Here is an 11,548-nt window from a genome sequence, read left to right on the forward strand (position 1 = left end):
TCCTTGGGGCTTAGCAGAGCTGAATTTGTCCATGGTGGGAGTGCCTCAAATCCTGTCTTTTCTCCAAGTATTGCAGAGCAAGTGGACATGAGCATTGGTGTTCCAGTTCAGCTCAGTAGTAGTGTTCCTTTACTTTCTGTACTTAGTGCTTATATACATATCTTTAGTTACAGAAATTATGAATAATTATTTAATGCCAAGTTGCCTCTTCCTCCCTCCTCCATCATCTAATTCAGATTGCATATGAAGAAACTGAGGCTGACAGAGGTTAGTTTCCTGGCACATGATCACATAAGAAATCTCTGAATAGAGAATAAAATTTTTGGTTTATTGGAGTCTGGTCTTAATTACATATCTAATTTTGAGCCACTTGCCTTGAAAGAAAAGGGTTAAAGGAAAGAAACAGTACTATAAACAGTATCTTTCCTTTACTAATATATTGTTAAACTGACTTGGTTTTACTGAAATACAGTCCACTTCTTACAGATGAAGTATTTTTCACTGAATTTCCTAATGCTTGTAGCTCAGTTTAGTGACTTTTAAATACTGCAGGGTGAAGTTAGCTTCAGTACTACTGTTTTCAGTAGTAATTAAAAATGGGAATGTAAATGACTCTTGTGTCTTAAAAAATGCTATTTGTTTTTTACAAAAAAACATTTAGGTAGAAGCAACTCACTACTGCTCCCTTTACTTGGATGACAATCTTTAATTTGGAAAGGGGAAGGTTTATATCAAGGTATAGGCTATTTAATGTTAAATGTGCAAAATATTTTTCACTAGTAAATGTGATATTTTAGAAAAATAAACTTTCTCTAAAACAGTGTTTTCCTTTCAGAAGCTCTAACAGGTACAGTATGTGTATATGTAATAAATAGAAGAAACTTCAAAAAGAGACATTTATGAGTTGGACTTGCTATTTGAAAAGAGACTTTTTTTTAGCAGAATAGGCCCTGTGGAAGTACTTTAATGGTGGATAGGCATAGTCTATTTTATCAGCATGTGGAGTGCTGTGCCAGGATGAGTAGAAATGAGGTAAAGGATGAAAACTTCAAATGCTCCTTCTTAAATCTAGATCAGAATGCAGAGTGGTAATTGAATGACTGACTGTAGTCATTGAAACAAGGTAAGCCTTTTCTTTTGCTCCTCAGTGGGGAGGCATGGAGAATGTAGGAGTCCCTTTTAAGGGAGGAAAATTAGGGAATTAGCCAGAAGTAGGATATTAAGTAGTCACTCCTGAATTTTACAAGATTTCTTCAGCTTTGATAGTTTAAAGATTTCTAGAGAGCTTAAAGAATATGTAATGAAATGAAGGAATTGTGTTGCCACCTTTTCCTCTGTAAAGATTATTTCCCATCTCTTGCTGTGGCTGTGACTTGAAGCAGAGGTACATGAGCCACCTTCCACTGCACACAATGTTGATGAAGGAGAGTCTCCTGCTGGTCAGTACCTCAGACTAGCATGCGGTACATTAGACCTGCTCTCACCATTCAGCTCTCCTTGAATTTTTATTAATAGTGGAAAGGAGATCGTGGGAAAAAATGAGGGATAGAAGAGCAAGGAGGGAAGGGTGTTTGGTTTCCCTCACTGCCTACTTTTAAAACTTTAGTCTTTATTATCCTTTCTGCCAGCAGGCCTCACAGATTTAGAGCATTTTCCCCACTTTGGTCAAAGCTTTGGGATGTACACTTGGCACTGTTCAAGGGCAACTTGACAGCCAACAGCTGAGGAGTAGGACGTGAGCCCAGCAACTGCAGCTGGGAAGATGGCTCCAGATTCAGCATCTGGGTCATTTCAGCTGCCAAATGTGCTCCATCTGTGGTCACCCTAGCTGCTGACGTGGCAGGGGAGAAAACAGGAGCACAGCAAATTTTAAACAGACTTGAAAGCAAAGTCTGTATGGGGCAGGGGAGGGTGCTCTGCAGGGGTGGCTTATGGAGTATAAAGTGCAAGAGGTGGCAGTAAAGTTTGATCTGAAGAGGAATTGTGTAAAATTGATTGACTGAGCAACTGCATAAAATAACTTGTAAAGGTAACTTCTTTCTTTCATAGATGAGTTGTATTTGTCCCCCAAGCCGTCTGACCCAAGGGTTTTGAGGTGACAATGCAAATACCCTTCAAAAACCAATTAACATGAGTTAACTCTAGCATCTAGCATGGGCTCTTCAGAGCCATGAGATGCAGTACTACCAGCCCTGTACTTCAGCAGTGAATCAGGTCTCTGAAAAGCAAAGGTAGTGGCATCTGAATGAGATTCCATTGTGGTTTGGGTTTGTTTTCTTAGTACCATATTTGGTGACTTGTTCTGTGGATGGGGCTCTTACACACCTCCAGGTATCTGTGAAACTTTTGAGGTTCGTCAGCTGATCTCTTCTGGACACCCACTTACTATAAATTAGTGTATATTTATCAGGGTGAAGAAGCAAAAAAATAAGAAATTTTCTGTATAAAGTGAAGTGTATTGAGATACGATTGTCTTGTTAAATCTGTATCTGTTACTAGAATGAGAAGGGCATCTGAAAAAGAGGTGTTTTGTTTGCCTGCCCAAAAGGTGATTTTGTTGTGAAAAGGTCTTGTATGTTCCTGACTTTGTGCCAGGCTTTGGTCAGTAAAATCTGCAATTGAATTAGGTGTAAGCTAATGTAATGCAGTGTATTCCTGTGGCCAAGTGTGATGCTAGGAGGTGGGTGCTAGAGGATGGAGGTACTAGCAGACACTCTCTGTTGTTTAATGCATGCGTGTTATTCTTGCATCCAGAGAAAGCCCCTTCACAGTACCAAATGACTTCAAAGATGGGGTCAAACTACACACACCTTCTGTGGTTTGTAGAGACCAACTTTTCCTCAAAATTTACTGCTGACAGTTTTGGAGCTTATTTTTTCAAGAGGGGCACCCATAGCTATGGTGCTACATTCTTCCTTTTCTAACTAGTACCAGAGCAGTGGCCCACATCTCAGTATTTTTATTCACTACAGTTTGTAACCATGTGAGCAATTATAAAACTGACCTGAATAATGCCTTTTCCCTGTACTTTTTGGAGGAGCTGAGACCAGGAGCAAAAAGCAGATGGTGTGATTCTTTTGAGAGCTAGATCTTTTCATATGTTCCTTCAGTAGCTTTTCCTGTTATTCACAGCCAGATGGATGGGCTTCTACTGAATTCTGTTAGAGAAGGGTTAAGTAGAGCCACAATCTGGTAAGTGTAAAGATGATTTGTAGAATGATCTGCCTTGAACTTTATGATCTCAAAAGTTCACATCAAAACTGAAATCACTCTTTATATATCATTTACTATCCAGTATACTTGTTTGCTTATAAATGCAATGCTATGCAGTCTTAAATTAAATGTAAGAGAGAACACTCTGTGATGATGTCAGGTGTTACTGATAATAGATTTAGATTTGTATGCCCATGGAGCAACTTTGCACTTGTTCAATTCACTCTTCTGTTTTATTCCCCTAGAGGTTTTCTGTTTGGTTTTCCATCAATTGCAAATAACTCATGGCAGTGCATTCTTTGCAGAGAAACCAGCACTATAAAGCTCTAATGCTGGTTTGAAGTTTTGGTTGCTTCTGGGGCAGGAATAATACAAAACATCAAACCTAGTTATTAAAGGAGCCATTTCTTTTGTCATGTGGTGGCATGAGTCATCGCAGTGAGGCATAAGGCCAAGATTTGTTTCCAGCCTGGGGTCAGGGGCTGCAAGTTGGCCATGGCACAGGAGGATATTTTAGCACAAGGCTTTTGCTTGGCAGGCACTAAGGAACTTGTCGCTTACTTTGGCTGTCCCGTGTGCCAGATAACAGGATTTTTCCCTAGCCTGTTGTTTGCTGCTGCTTTGCTTTTTGCATCTCTGTCCTGCCTGGTAACAGCTTCTTCTATTCTGGTCCATTTTCTCTGCCAGCAACCACTTCTAGGGTGGTTTTCTGTAAATGGAGAAACTCTTACAGTATTCGCTAGTTAAAGAATGCAAGATTTTTGTCATTAGTAACTTAAACCCTCCATTTGGAGTCTTAGCTTCAGCAACAAAAATGTTGTGGATTAACCACTTTCACCAGCAAGTGGCTTTCTGATGAGCTGTGGGAAGAAGTGTATGCTTGGTAGTAGGTCTACAGTAAACAGCTGGAATTTGCATGTGGTAAATTAGCACCAAATAAAATCCCCCCTTTTTTTTTCTTAATTATCCTTGCATACTCAAATGGACCTATTAAACATTTGTGCAATAGAAATTGGTAAAACCACACATTTACAGTAAGTGGATCTTGGTTGGGTGCAGGCTGACATTGCTCTGTTGGTGGCATGACCTATGTAAGTAACATATAATCCAAGGAAGGGACCACTCTGATCCCTGACTCCTTGGCATACAGTGGTGCCCTGACTTGGATTGGAACACTGCAGTCATTCAAAGAAAGCCCTTGCTTCAACTCAGAATCTTCACCTACTTTACACTGACTTTGTTTGAGACCTGTTGCTTTGACTCCTACACAGCCACAAACATAAGCAGGTGCAAGATACACTGCATTTGTATTTCACAGGTTTTTTAGTTGTTGATTTTCTCTAAAGAGGTTGTAAAAGGTAAACTGTTTCTAGCAACTGCTTTATTTTTCTGAATATGTCAAGAGGGCTAATGGGTTCCTTACAGCTGATGTTGCAGTTCTTTCTTCATTGCAATTTAGGGTGAAATTTCTAAAAGCCTTTTATTTCAGTTGAAAGCCTAGTGATATTTTCCAGAATGTCTAAACAGATGAGACATCTAGCTTCTTATGATTTCTTCTCAGCACTGAAATCCCTCTCAGAACTTGAAGAAACTATTTATTGAAGAGCCTGATTTTGGGGGTCCTAGTTTATTTTTAAATCTTGAACCTAATTTCCAAAATAATGGGGAATATAAGAAAAGAACTGGTATGGACTTCAATGGCAAGTTTTCCCACCTCCCTTCAGTTCTTGAGACAATGTGAAAGAAAACAGCCGCTTTCATACTTTTCTTCGTCTGTTTCCTTTTTTTCTACGTTCTTGAACACAATTACTTGCAGGACCAAAATTCTGCTCTTGCTAATTAGTAACTTCAGACAGTAGCAATCAGACTGTGCTAACAATCTGAAAAAAGTACAGCCTCCTGATTTCTTCACCCTCTCCTTTCACTTTCTTTTTAATCAAAGTGTTATCCCATCTGCTTACGGATTGATTTCTGAGTGCTTCTGTGACATCAGTGTCAGAGAGTGAGCAGTGGACACCCAAATAATGTTTTAAGTGCCTTAAAAGACTTCTGTGAGTCCTTTGAGGAGGAGCATGGGTGAAATAGACTGCAGGGAGATAGTTCATTGAGAGGGAGCTGATTTGAATGAGGCTGTGGATTCTGAAACCAGTCAGGGTACTTTTAGAAAAATGGCAGTGTGTGTGAAGTGTGAGATTCAGGATGGGCTTGAGGATATTTCTTTTAGTAGGAGACAGTATGAGAGCACAGGGAGAAGATGCTATGAATTTCACATAAGTGGTTTTCCTGATACCATTTCTTTTATTGATTTAAACAAAAGCATTACTTAAAATGGAGGAAGAAGTCTTTCTTAGAGACTTAGCATTTTATTTTTGGCTAAGACTGAAAGCTATTGTTGCCTAAGTTGACGCATAACTGGCAAATCTATGAACTAAAGCCAGTATTGTTACTTAGATCTAAATTTGTAAGGACGTTTGGTTGTCATAGATTAAACAATGAACATACAGTTTACCTCAAAGACAGAGTTATATTCTAAAGACTATTTGCACATGTTTACAGCTGAAATCATTGCTTAGCCTATTGACATGTGATATTTGAAGTAGCAGTGGAAGGGGAGAATAATAGCAAATGATGAGTATGTCAAATGATTGTACAATTGGCACTATCTTCACCCACAGGCTCATTGCTTTTTAGCAAAGGCCAGTGCTTTTCCACAGTGATAGACATTTCTAACATCACAAGGAGGAAAGTTTCTAGTGAAAACTATGGCTTCAAAAAATTGCTTTTATTGTGTTTTTAGGGAATGAACTGTTTCAGTGACAGATAAGACTGGACTTAGCTACTGCTGGTATCAGTTTGACTTAGAATTTCATATCATTCATGTTATGAGAGTAGTGCTAGTCCACAGGCATATAGCTCAACTTAAAATGGATTTATATTGAAATTGGGAAATAAAATCTAAAAATCAATCTAAAAGGAGTGCCATATTCTCTAACTTCTGCATGCAAGAAAGGTGTTTTGGAGAACTTGCTGAATCTGCTGGAGAATGAGAGCAAAATAACAAAGTTTGATATTTGGCAGCTGGAAATCCAGCATGTGTTAGCGGATTTTAGATACCTTTGACTAGAAGGTTTCAAGATGTGAATTAGCAAGGACATCCTTCAACCCCAACTGTATGCTGCAAAGAATGTGGCAGGCTTTTCTATCTCGGTTAGGAGTTGTCTTCTGCAAATCACTTAATTTAAGTATTGGCCACAATGTCTAAAAGAAACTGGATGAAATCTGGTAAAGGGACAGGTGAGAAAGTCTTGCCTAGTCTTCATTGTTCAGCTGGGAGTGATGGGTAGTTGGAACTGGTGTTTGCACCTTTCCATTTTATCTTTTCTGTGAGCTGTTGCTTCTGCTTAGTTACACCTTCAGCCTAAGCGTGGGTCTCTCCACACTTCCCTGGGGTCATGGCAAGGTAAATGCTACAATAGCAGTTGCGCCGAATAGAAAATAGTTCAGATGAAACTCTTAAATCCATGCCCATCAGATTTCTCTGTGCTTTGTTCTCTCTGTTCTGTCTGGGTTTCCTTGCCATTGCCTCCGAAAGTGAGCTAACTCCTGCCCAAAAATGGCAAAGGGTTAAGCTAGTGAGACAATGGCTGGAGTAAGGTGAACTTAAGAATTCTTTGAATTTTGGTTGATAAATACAGTATATTCCATGTTTATATAATTGTGTGGTTGATGTTATGATAACTATACCTGTAGTGTAGTTGTGTTGTAGTTTAGATGAAGGGGGGTCCCCGGGGAGGGTTCCTCAGGAGCCCCCCGGGCTCTAGGTTCATGGGTGTTCACGTGCTGGTAGGCAAGGAGACTCTAGACGGCTGGTGAGGTGCTGATGTGTCACTGTGCTGCGCTTTGAGACCTCTGCGTCTCTATACGCGGCTAGCCCTGGCACCGTGTATATCGTCTGAAGGATCAGTTCATACGCCATGCGAACGAAACTGATTCCTCCGGGGTTCTTGGTACCCGAGAGATCCTCTCAGCAGCAGTGGTAAAATGACACAGACAGAGGCAGGAAGGAGGCAGCGAGTAGCAGTGGAGTTTATTGTATGTACACACGCGTTCCAACTGCGCCGCGACTGCGCACGAGATCAGTCTGCGCAGGGTTTTATCCAGATAGCTGAGAGGGAGGGGTGAGGGTACAACAACCAATGAAGGGGATCCCCAGGACCGTTAAGCACATGGGAAATTTAACTTTACCAACCGGGGAAGCGGGGAGGAATACAAAAAACCGCGGGCAGCATGAACGACAAGTAACGGACTGTTACATAACGACAGGTGCACGCACGTGCGAGAGAGAACAAAGGAATAATACGATAAACCTAATAAACCTAATTTGCACACTGCCACACTGATGAGGTGAGGATTTATTTGGAGTTCGACCCCAGGAAGGCAACATGGTCACTGAGGGAGAGGGGAGAGGAGCAGAGCCTCCAGAGGCCTCCAGGGCAAAGAGAGCGAGCCCACTCTGTTTGCACCCTTAACAGAGAGATTCAAAGTGAGCGCAGACAGATCTTCAGGCCAATGAGGTTACAGATAAACGATACTGCAGGGGAGGTTACAGGCTTGGGATAAACCATACACTTTCCAGGGGTGAGCCAGAGCATACCATTTCAATAAAATGCAATTCCACAAATTCACCCTTTTTTCGTTAAAATGTGAGAAGAGAAATATGACACATGACAATTAACAATTTAAAAATGAACAGTAATTACACAGTTTTGCAGCATAAAAACAAATACAATTGCAGTAAGGATTATGTTATACTGTGAACAGTCCATCTGACTTGATGTAATTGCAATAAATGGGTTATGTGGGTTCATGTTGCAAAATTTAAACAAATTTGTTAACCTTTTCAGCATGACTGGCCTAATGGTGTCTAGCCTTTTCCAACTGGCTTTTCAGACCACCATAGCCCCCAGTTCTAGGCTATGGCGCTGACTTCTGCTCCCACTCTAGGGACTGGAAAACACTTGGAGTTCTCCAGGCTCCACACAAGGACTCAGATTCTCACTCATGGATCTGAGCCAGATTATTCCTTTCACTTTCCAACTGGTTCAACCAAAGGAGCGACACTCTGCATGCAATTGTTTATATACGTTCATATGTACCCATTGGGGATTTTTTTCGTCTATATTTGCACCAGAAGTGTCGGAGACCTAACAGAAGACCCCCAGTTTTAGGTCACCAAAAGAAAAACAAAAAGAAGGAAAAAAAACCCCCACAAAAACCATCAAAATACTTTCTCAGACACCATTTTAGGTTATCAGTCACCCTCAGAACCTACAGAGGACAGCATGAACCCAAAAGCGTTACTGATTTAGTAGTCTATTACTGAATCGCGCTATTCAAGAAAACAATTCAAAAACTGCTTCCCATGGATTTACCCTTGTGACCTGAAAAGGCCTCTGCTTTCTAAAACTGAAAACAGGGGAATCTGCAATATGAACACACACAAAAACTAGAAAGGCATAATTGTAAAACTACTTCATGGGGATAGGAAGGAAATGGAGAAACAACAGGTTTTGGGTTTTAGGGTTGGAGAAATAGGGGTTTGGATCACCCTGCTGTTTGACCAGAACAGCAAGGGACAGGGGCAGAATAACAGGGAAAGGAGATCATAAAGTAGAGTTAACAACTATACAAGGCTGTAAAACTGGTATTACAAATTTACCTTAGCTTTGGGTTTTGGTTTCTTAGCATTTACCTTGTGGGAGTTAGCTGAAGGTGGGAACTAAGAGCTGGAGGGGACGCACGTGGCCATGTTGGCCATGTGGCTACAGCGCACGTGGCAGCAGCCATGCTGTGCCAGGCTTAGCAGGACGGGGTTAACTGTCAGGTGTTTGTTAAGGGAAAGGGGGGTTAGGGAGAAGGAGCAGTGAGGGGAGGAGGGAGTAAGGGTGAGGAAGGAGGTTACAGAATTTACAAAACCAAGTTTTGGGAGGTGTGGGGCTTGGGCACAGCTTAAGACTGTTTTTTCCTTCTCTGATGGCTGTCTCGCTGAACCAGGCGGGCTTAGGTTCCTTTCGCTGCTGTCCAGGGCGTTGGCTGCTCGAGCTCGACGGTGTGCTTGTTCTGCGGGGCTCTTCTCGCCGCTGCTGCCGGACGGGTATGCTCCGCGTGGCTTCTCTGGGTGATGGGGCCCACGTGCACGCAGCAGCGGGGCCGGGGCCATGCCCGGCTCACTCCAGGGCTTCGCCGCGCCGGAGCCTCGCCGCGCTGGGGCTCACACCGGAGCCTCGCTGTGCCGGGGCCACGCTGCCCGTGCCGTGCTACCGTGCTTCCTGGGCTGCGCCGCTGATGTGGCCGCTCCAGTAGCACCACGCCGCGCTGCCGCGGGCCAGAGCCCTGAGGGGCCGGGACCCGGGCCCACGCCGCGCCGGCTGGCAGTGGTGGGATGGTGGCGTGGTGGCTCGCGGGGTCTCTGCGCGTTGGGGGACGGGCCGCCCGGGGCCGCGACGGCCCGGACGGCCGCTCCGCCAGAGACAGCACTGAAGCGGTGTTCTGCGGGGTTCTGTGCTGTGCTGGTGTTGTGGTGGTCCATCTTTGTCTCAGGGTCGTTGGTGCTCTTGCCCCACGTTGGTGGGTCATTTGTTGTAGTTTAGATGAAGGGGGGATCCCAGGGAGGGTTCCCCAGGAGCCCCCTGGGCTCTAGGTTCATGGGTGTTGACGTGCTTGTAGGCAAGGAGACTGTAGACGGCTGGTGAGGTGCTGATGAGGTGAGGATTTATTTGGATTTCGACCCCAGGAAGGCAACATGGTTACTGAGGGAGAGGGGAGAGGAGGGGGAGAGAGGGAAGGGGAGAGGAGCAGAGCCTCCGGAGGCCTCCAGGGCAAAGAGAGCAAGCCTTCTTCATTTGCACCCTTAACAGAGAGATTCAAAGTGGGCGCGGATAGACCTTCAGGCCAATGAGGTTACAGATAAACGATACTGCAGGGGAGGTTACAGACTTGGGATAAACCATACACTTTCCAGGGGTGAGCCAGAGCATACCATTTCAATAAAATGCAATTCCACATAGCTGTATGCATCTCATTTAAAATATCTCTTAATTCTTCTGTCTGTGGTTTACATGAGTTACATATAATTGCATCTGATCCTCACAACATACCTGGGATCTAAGGAAGTACCATCCTTGTGCTTGGGGAACAGATATGCAGGGAAATTCTTCCTTCATTTGTCTAGAAAATAGTCTTTCTCCCCTTTCTTCCTTCAAATTGCATTTATTTCCAAACTGGACAGAATAAAAATACAGTATAAGTGTTAGACCTGTGCTAGATTTAAGTCCACTTTTTTAGGTTCATAGGAAATCCAGCATTAGGTCATTGGAAAGGAGGGACTGTTTCTGAGTGGGTGAGACCAATTAGCAAGGCTGTTCCATCAGCAGGGAACTCTTTCTGCCAATGAGGACAGGCCAAGAGCAGAGGAGTCAGTCAAACACTAGAGAGAAAGGGGAGGAGGGAGGAGCCCTAGAGCAGAAGTGAAATCAAATGGACTAGATGAAGAAGGGAGTAAACTACTTGAATATTGAGAAATGGCTTGCAATTCAGTTTCAGTATGTAATTTCACTAAATTCACACTTACTAAACTGAGTAGTCACTACTTTAGAGTACCAGTATAGGCAGAATTAGACTGCTCAGTGATTAAGTGTTGTGAGTGGTTTAATTTCTGGGTAATACAGTTATACCAGTCCCACTCAAACAGAAACTTTGACCATATGTGAAATCTGCCTTATAAAATTTGAATTTTCAAACAGTGGCTAAAGCCATTCATGGTTAAATTTGTTGAGGGTTATTAGATTAAGGTGTTTTGATTGTGAATTCTCTCAGGTTATTGTCATAAAAAGTTAAGTGCAGTTTGAAGCTATCAAGTCTTTACAGGAAAAAAGCAGTGGCTGTTCTGTCATATAATTTGTTTGCAAATATGATTACTGCCTATTAATTTAGGATTAATAGAGTGTAGAATGAAAGAAGTTGTTGCTGATGATGTTAATCATGACAAAATTAAACATTTCACAGAGAAGGGTAAAAAGGAAAAATATTTCAGGGTAGCAAAAGCAGCAACTAGAATGTAAGAATACATCTCGGGCTTTTTTCAGTCAAGGGATGTAGTCACTGCCCTGTTGTGATGTATGCTGTCTCCTCTTTTGTTACCCAGCACTTTGCTTTCACTGGCAGGTGCCAAGGAAAACTGGTTCTTGTATAGCATTTTGCTTTGTCAAGACCTGAGTCCTCGTTTCTGTGGCTTTTTCTCTCTGTCTTAAAACATAGATGTCCTAACAAAGCCAAA

The sequence above is a fragment of the Prinia subflava genome (assembly GCF_021018805.1).
Source record: "Prinia subflava isolate CZ2003 ecotype Zambia chromosome W unlocalized genomic scaffold, Cam_Psub_1.2 scaffold_37_NEW, whole genome shotgun sequence".
In the NCBI taxonomy this organism is placed as follows: domain Eukaryota; kingdom Metazoa; phylum Chordata; class Aves; order Passeriformes; family Cisticolidae; genus Prinia; species Prinia subflava.